Here is an 8,972-nt window from a genome sequence, read left to right as displayed (position 1 = left end):
GATCAGTTGCTTGTACCTTTCTGATAAACCCCAATTTTGGGGTTTATCTTGTGCTTAATTTAGGAAATTTTATCAACTTATCTCACATTTATTCAATGAAATAGCATGCTTTTGTAATTCTTCCTAAATTTGTTCTTAAGAGTGAAAGCATGCTTTTTAGGCCATTAAATTGCTAATTTAATTCACTTTAATTCCCTTCGATACTTTGATATATTTGTTGAGTGATTTCAGGTTCATAAGCCAAGTTTTGTGGAGAATTCATGAAGAAATGAGGATTTTCTGAATTGAAGGCCACGTGCACGCGTTACCCACGCGTACGCGTGAGGAGGAGATCTTCCAGTAATGCGCACGCGTCACCTATGCATACACGTGAGGAGGGAATCTGCCAACGACGCGCACGTGTCCTCCCCACACACGCGTGATGTTGATCACGTGACCTCATTAAAGTGAATATGCTGGGGGCATTTTCTGAGCTTTTCAGGCCCAAATCCAACTCATTTCTGAAACTATTTGATGCAGAATTCAAGAGAGAAAAAGGGGGAGCAATTAGATTAGCTTAGGATCATGCTTTAGGTAGTTTTCTAGAGAGAGAAGCTCCCTCTTCTCCCTAGAATTAGGGTAGAATTAGGATAATTTCTCTTAGATCTAGGTTTAATTTCTTGTTTTCAATTAGTTTTCCTTACAATCTCTTGTTCTATTTTTATGATCTCCCTATTTGTTCTTGTTAATTTCTCATTTTGGTTACTTTTATGTTCATGCAATCTTGTTATTTTTTATTCTCTTTAATCCAATTTTGAGGTATTTCATGTTTAATGTGCTTTCCTTAGTTGTTAATTGTTGATTTCTTGCATTGGGTAGTTATAAATTTTATTCTTCCTTGTAATTTTACCATGCTTTTTTTATGCCTTCCAAGTGTTTGACAAAATTCTTGGTTGGATATTAGAGTAGATTTTGAGCATTCTTGGCTTGGAAAGAGAAATTAGGTGCTCTTGAGTCTTTAACACCCAACTTATGTTGGTGATTTAGAGTTATTAGTTAATATTGTTTCCATTGACTCTAATCTCTTGCTAATTAAATTAGTAAATTGATTAAGACATTTGGATTGAGATTAACTAGTCCTATTTGACTTTCTTCCTATGTTGAAGATAACATTGTACCTTCTTCCAATGTTGAAGATAACTTAATAAGATTAGCTCTAGCTAAGTATTGTACTATGATTAATGACTAGGATAGAAAGCATTGATTCTCAATCCTTGCCATGAATGTCTCTTTTTAGTATTTGTTATCTTTAATTGTTTGCTTTATTTTCTTATCATTTATTTTCTTGCCCTTTTTATCAACCCAACCCATGAAACTCATAACAAATAATTGAGCACTTGATTGTAATTCCTAAGGAGAACAAACTGGGACTAATACTCTCGGTTATTTGTATTGGGTTAGACTTGTGACAACCAAAATTAAACTTTGATAGAAGATTGTTTATTGGTCTAGACTATACTTGTAATGAAGTGATCCAATTTTATTGAGGAATTCTAGATCAACATAAAATCTATCCATCACTTTCCCAAGCTTCGTAGAGGGATTCACCCTCTTTTTGTCTAAAGGTTTGAACTTCCACCCTGAGCTTGCTCATCTTTTAAGGTGGAAAGAACTTGGCCAAGAATGCATTGACCAACTTTTCCCAGGAGTCTAGGCTTTCCTTCGGTTGAGAATCCAACCATATCCTAGCTCTGTCTCTAACAGCAAAAGGGAAAAGTATAAGCCTGTAGACCTTAGGATCCACTCCATTGATCTTAACAGTATCACAGATTTGTAAGAATTTAGATAGGAATTGATGTGGATCTTCCAGTGGAAGTCCATGGAATTTGCAATTATGTTGTATTAGAGAGACTAATTGAGGCTTAAGCTCAAAGTTATTTGCTCTAATGGCAGATATGGAGATGCTTCTTCTATAGAAGTTAGAAGTGGGTGCAGTGAAGTCACCAAGAACCTTCCTTGAATCTCAGAACAGATAAAAAAGTGAACACCCTGGAGTAGATAGCAGAACACCCTGGAATTGGAAGGCTCTGGTGCTGAATGCCAAATTGGGCGTTTAGCGCCAGAAAGGAGGCAAGCATTATTGGCATTTAACGCAAAAAAGTGAACAAGCTTTCTTTGCTTGAGAACAAGAAAACTCTTTAAGTTTGGTGTTGCAAAGCGAGCTCTAGGTGTATATTATCATCAATGGCACCAAACGAAGGTGAATCATCTTCATAGAAGAGCACAGCCTGAGCAGCAACCAACACTGAGGTGGTCTAGTTTCATTCTCCCTATATTTATCTCTCTTTTCCTTGTAGTTGATTTTGTTATCTGTTTTCTATTCTAGTTGCATGATCATTTTTAGGATATCCTTATTTTCTAGTATTAGTTTATTTTTTGTTTTATTTAAGACGCCTTATGTATTCCATATCAAGCTTAAAAAGAAAAAAAAATTATTGAAAAAGAAGTAGTAAGATGAACAAGATCTTGAGTTGTATTATAAGTCATTCTATTTACTTTGATGTGGTGGCCTTATCTTTATTTTCTAAATTTATGAATTAACTATGCATGCTTGATGTTAGGGTTGGGTAAGTTGGCTGTTGAGGAACAAGAATTTAGAGAAGCATTATTGATTCTTTGAAATATTAAAAAGATTGATTCTTGAAGCAAAAAGAAACAGCAAAAAGAAAAATCAAAAGAAAAAGGTCCAAGGCGTTGAGCATCAATGGTTAGGAGGGTCAAAATTGATCTAAAAGCTCAAAGAGTTGTTTTCCCTAACTACATGTTTTTCGTGTGAAAGTCTCAAGTAATCCTTGAGACTGAGCACTTAAAGTCGTGACTCAATGTTATAAAGAGTACGCTTAATGCTCTGAGCACCACTGTCTGGGAATAAAAGCAAAGCGAAAGTCGAATCCAATGGGTTCCCCAAGTTAAGTGCTTGTGGTGTTTATGTATCAAGTCAAGCTTGAAAACAAAATACTTAGAGTCACGGCTAGGCTCAAAGATGCAAAGCACCACAAGAAAACAAAAGCTGTGTTTAATAATCAAGAAGAACTTAAGGAAGGGAATCAATAATATCATCCGAATTCTAGTTCTAAAGGATGCCAATATTTCTGAGCTTCAAAGAAAAGTAAGACGCCAAAGCTATTCAAAAATAGAGTGTTAATATCCGCATTCAGTAAATTGGACCTGAGCTTCATTAATAACTCTAACCTGATGTATTTTTTGCTTCCATTTCGTCCTATCTTGTTTTTGGTTGCCGGAGGACAAGCAACAGTTTAAGTTTGATGTTGTGATGCGTGAGCATCTTATACCCTTTTTCTAGTTGTTTTATAGTGTTTTTAGTTATATTTTATTAAGTTTCACTATATTTTAATGCAAAATTCATCTTTTGATGCTACTTTGAATTTTTGTAAATTTTTATGATTATAGGTGATTTTCGGGTGAATTTGGCAGTCTTGTGCAAAGACGAAGAAAGAATAGCAGATGCTGTCAACCTTGACCCTCTTGCATTCAAATGAGCATAACTTGAGCTGCAAAGATCCAATTGATGCGGTCTTAATGGTGTTAAAAATCTAACTTCTAGAGCTTTCCAACAATATATAATAGTCTATACTTTTTTCTCTGGAATTTCTACCAAATAAGGTGCTAAACACCAAGTCTAATGTTTAGCGCCTAAGAAGGAGTAACTCCCAGTGCTGAACGCCCTAACTGGCGTTCAACGCCACCCAGGGAGCAAGGGACCAGAACACACTCCTCCCCTATGGGAGCTCAAAGCCTAGATTGGCGCTAAACGCCAGTAAGCAGCCGAAGCATTCACCAAGTGGGCCCCCAAAGTGGATTTTAGCACTCCTTAGGCATATCTTATCTTACCTTTGTAATTTTAAATTTAAAATAATATCTTTTAGGTTTAGCATTTACTATTTAAAGAGCAGATCACTTAGGTGTAAGGGCATTTAGATCTTCTTCTGTCTTCAATTTTAGAACTGTTTTCTCTTTAAGTCACGAGCAATTAAACCTTCTGGTTGAGGTTAGGAGCTCTATTTTTTTCTATTGATTATTATTATTATTACTTTTCTACTTTAATATATGTTTGATTCCATTCTAAGGTGTGACTCATTCTTAATACTAATGAAACCGGATGGAACAGAAGTATGACTATTTTTCTACATGAGTTCTTGTGATACTTGGCCAAGGTCACTCGAACTACAGCTTGAAAACACACCTCCTAGACGGCTAATCCACAACTCGTTGGGAGATGGGAACATTTGTTCAGCCGGGATCTGGGGTGATTAGGGCCTTTGTGGTATAAACTAGAATACTGAACTACACTCTCTGATTCGAAAACAACTAACCTTGTCTGTGGCGTTTTAGTAGGATCAGGGGAGATTAATCACTAAGGGATTATGGTTAATTATTTACAGTTTGCCATGGACTGAATCATTTATTGTTAAAATAGTTAGTAAGGAGTAGTAATCCGGAAAGATAAACATCTCCGAGACCTTAACTATTTTCTCATATTGAATTTACACCAACCTTTAATTACTTTTCTTGCTTCATTGATTTATGCGTTTACATCAACAAAACCATCTTTTGCTGTTTGCCTGACTAAGTCCAATAAGATAGCTATTGCTTGCTCAATCCAACAATCCTCGTGGGATCGACTCTCACTCACCTGAGGTATTACTTGGACGACCCGGTGCACTTGCCGGTGAAGTTGTGCAAGTTCTAATTTCACACACCAAGATGCTCGGACATGGTGTCTAGTTTTTGCACTCGCATAGATAAGTAAAATATTATATTTTAGATTTTTAAAATGATATGATTCTATTTTGTTTTCTGCGGTTCATTTTTTTTAAGTTTTGAATGTTGCCTATTAATTTGTAATAATTTTAATTTAATTTTTTCAATTTATTATGATAAATTAACGATATGATCAACATTTTGTCCATTGAAATTGCATAAATATTTTCAAAAATTACTTTGTTTATTATACTTTATTTTGTTAATTTTTTGGATGTTTATGTTAACATTTTTTACATTATTAAAATTTAATTTGATAAGTTTTTTTATCATCAAGGGCTTGTTATCTAGTTACTTTAACTATATTAAAATTTATTTTTTATCATTAAATGATATTATGTGTCGCATGGTTATTGCCAGTGGATAATAGTTATAGTAGCATTTTTTTTAGTTCGTACTTAAATTAGTTATTCAATGAAATTTTATCTACTAACTCATAAAAATATTTACAATGTTTTTTAAGTTTTTAATTTGAGAATTTCTAATTTAGTTACCTATTGACTTGTAATATTTAATTTAGTATTTAGTCTTTTTTTTTAAAGAAATTAGAACACATTTTACTATTACCAAATTTCACCATTTATTAAATTCTTAATTGGATAAAGACTTTATAATAAAAAGATCAATATAATTTTTACAATATATTTTTAAATATATGAGATAAAATATCAATATTTTTGTACTATCTTTTAATTGTTATTTTATGTTTAAGTTAAATTGCACTACAACACAAATGGAGCTTAGTGGCCAAAGATTTCCAGTCGTTTATCTAGCCGCCACAAATTTCAGAAGTACCAGCGGTTGACATTCATGTGTGCAGCTAATCAGTACCTTTATCATAATCCACTTCTTCAATCTCTTGTTTATCTTATAACCAATAATTCTCCCCACAGCTGCAGAAACCCCTACTCCCTCTTCTGTTGTGCGCCAAATCCCTAATTTCTGATCCACCTTGCGCCTGTGTGTGGTTGTGGAGTTGCGCGACTGCCATTCGTCCTTCTCTCCCCGGCGTCGACCTTACGCCTCTCCTCCACAGTGGTGAAACCCCTGCTTCCTCCTACATAGTACGCGAAATCAGTGGTCTCTGCTCCACCATGCGCCTCTGCGTCACGAGTTGCTTAATTGTTCTCAAGAAATTGGTTGGTTTCCTTACTTGAGTTCCTTCCATGTGAAAGTGATAAAACCTTTTTTTTATAAATCAACAATGTCTTTTTTTTCTCTGAAGAGAAGTTTCTCAATTTTGATTTTTATTTCATTCAACGAGGGATGTCTGGGTATGTGAGGAATGGTTGTTTCAATGAGGGCATTCTAGTTTTCCATGAGCTCAAGTGTTGTGAAAATGTTATTAATTTGAATGGCTCTCTTGTGAGTGTGCTCAATGCATGTCCTGATGTGGGTGCATTTGAAGAAGGCAAATGGATTCACAGTTACATTGAAGAAAATGGTTTGGAGTATGAACTCAAATTGGGGACTGCATTGATTAATTTTCTCTGCATTCAGAATTTCTTTTAAAAGGTGAAAATTGTCACCATCCGTGGTTGATGTCAGCGATGATGATGGCTTGCAGTTTCAAATGGTTAGGGTTGGTAAGTAATCGGGAAATGGTGCTTGCTACACACATTAGTCACTGTTGGTATGGCCTACTGTGACGTTACGTCTGAATCGTGCTCTGGTTCTGTCCCACCAATTAACCTTGTTGTTTCTGTGTTTTGTGTGTTGAATTGTTATGTGTTTTCTTGCCAATTGATTTGTTAGGGTTTGTGGTTTGTATGCCAATTCTGGAGTTTGATCCTTGTGTTCTTAATCTTCGCATATGGAATTACTTTTTGTATGTGCATTGAATCTCCGGTTATATCATTCTATCTTCTGTTTCCCTTATTGTTCTTCCTTGATCATTGTCTGAATGTGGAATTTGAATCTTGCATGTTTGTGGTGGGTATTTTGGAAAGTGAGAATAAAGTAGACGATGTTCTTGTTGATGATGCTTAGCTCATGGTTTCTTGACTGGTCCGATGTGCAGGGTATGGCTTGCTTATGTAAATTCCTTGAACAGTTTACAACTATTTGCTTGATTATGTAGAATTCTACTTCATAGGAAGTTTGAAGAAATTTTCAGTTGGAGTTTTGACTGTTCCTGTTTCGTGGAGGAATGTCAATGGTGTCCTTTTTCATGAGATGTAAGTGTTTTATGTTTTATTAAGTTGACATCAATTAAGGTTGCTTTTAGGCACATGCTGCATTGTCTAATTGTTGGGTTCATAATATTGTAGTGCTCTATTTTTAATGTGGCAAAATTCAATTTGATTTTGGAGTGTTGTATTGTTTCTTCATAACGGTTTTTTGGAGTTTTGGTTACTTGGTTATATGTAGATACTATTGGGCGTAAATTGCTTGGATGTTTATATAAAATTCCTCCTCAATTTTTTAAATATTGTTTCCTCTATGAAACATGGAGGCAATTGATATTTAGATATATATTTTGTGTTTAATTTTTCCTCATCGAGAACTCATTTTATAAGTGTTAAATAACAACAAATTGCATAGCCATAGATAGAAGAGAACAAAAATTTAGACTTAGAGACAAAACTCTAATATGAAATGATGAGATCCATATCCATACTGTAGTGCATTAGGAGAGACTTGGGTGGAAACTTTGGGCAGGAAAGTTAATTCATTGTGTTTTTAAAGTTGTGAGCAAGATGTTTTTTGTTTTGGGTTCACTTCTTTTTAGCATAAGTTGCATAAATTTTTGTTGGTTCATTTGATGTAATTGAGAGTGACTAATTATATATTCCTTTACTTCCTTGTGCTTAGTATTGCTAGGAAAGCAAATTTAGAGAAGTCAGACCTGGATCCAACTTTGAAAGCTCCGAAGGATAGGTCGATGACCAAGAATGTGGTATATATCTGTTATGGACTCTAATAAAAGTTGACATGTGAGTATGTGACCAGTTACAAATTTTTTGTTTGATTACATAATACTAATAATTGATGAAAGGAGGTAGACACTTTTAATTGGATACTTATGCTAAAGGAAAAGGTTTGATTATGTGATCCTTCTTTCACTAATCACTGTGGATAGTATAGAATAGGTACCTTATTGACTCATTTTTAGTTGTATTCGTAATATTGTAATCTTTTTCTTTCTTTCTTTTTTCAATTATAAAAAAACCTTTATAATTTAAATTGTTCGTTCATTAAATAATGTTCCCCCAATATTTTCTCAGCACTTATGGAGGTCCTTGGAAGATTGACAAGGATCTTAAATCCAGCTTTAGATTTAAAAGGGAAGATGGAGATGTCATGTCAAATCCAGGAATATGAATGTCTTGTGAATAAACTTAAGGTATATGATAAAGTCCAATCAATGAAGCAATCTATATAAATTTGATCAATAAAAAAGCAAGAAACAACACTTGTGCCATTATGCAACATATCACCTTTTGAATTTTGAGATTAGGAATTTATGTGGTATCTTGACTTTGTTTACTAGGAAGAATTGCGAGTGAAAAAGTTGAAGGCCAAAGAGAAAGTAGAGGACTTAACTTAGGAAATGGTAGAGCTGCGGTACCAACAAACAAATTTGCTTGAAGAAGAATGTAAGCACCGAGTTTGTATTGAACAGGCATCTCTGTAAAGAATTGCTGGGTTAGAGGCACAGGTATGAACTTGAAAGCTAAAATTAGAGTATAGTTTCAAGAAGAGATTATAACTATGTATGTAACAGTAAAATTAGAGTATAATTTCAAGAAGAGATTGTAACTATGTATGTAATGGTAAAATTAGAATAAAATTAGAAATTGCTACGCTTTTTACCTTGTCCTACTCCTGTGGAGCTAGAGAATATAGATGCTAGAGCAAAGGATATGCTGTAAGTAATCTGTGACACATGCACAATAATAAAGAATGTTAGCTTATAATAAGCTATATATGAATATAAAAATATATTAAAACGATTTAACCTTTCTAAAATAGAACATTCTTATTAAGATACATATGCTTTTGTTATAATCATTTATCTTGAAGTTTCTTTCAATAGCATTTATTAGAGGTTAGCATCACTTTCAACCATTATACTGAGCGTTATTCTAGCTTCCTACTACATACTTTGCTTTTTTTTTGTTTAATTTTATAGTTTTCGAATGAATGCG

The 8,972-nt window shown here is 34.1% G+C and overlaps 1 long non-coding RNA gene across 1 annotated transcript; it reads left to right on the top strand.

Annotated features, from left to right (window-relative positions):
* The first annotated feature begins 5,575 nt into the window (after nucleotides 1-5,575).
* Nucleotides 5,576-8,708, top strand: LOC112794296 (uncharacterized). Its single transcript, XR_003818149.2, has 5 exons — nucleotides 5,576-5,960; nucleotides 6,842-6,998; nucleotides 7,636-7,757; nucleotides 8,049-8,167; nucleotides 8,315-8,708. It is a non-coding gene; the product is annotated as an uncharacterized lncRNA (long non-coding RNA).
* Nucleotides 8,709-8,972: the final 264 nt, after the last annotated feature.

This window comes from Arachis hypogaea, chromosome 4, assembly GCF_003086295.3.
Source record: "Arachis hypogaea cultivar Tifrunner chromosome 4, arahy.Tifrunner.gnm2.J5K5, whole genome shotgun sequence".
In the NCBI taxonomy this organism is placed as follows: Eukaryota; Viridiplantae; Streptophyta; class Magnoliopsida; order Fabales; family Fabaceae; genus Arachis; species Arachis hypogaea.
The sequence above is the reverse complement of the archived record's forward strand: the minus strand, read 5'-3'. Positions and strand labels throughout refer to the sequence as shown.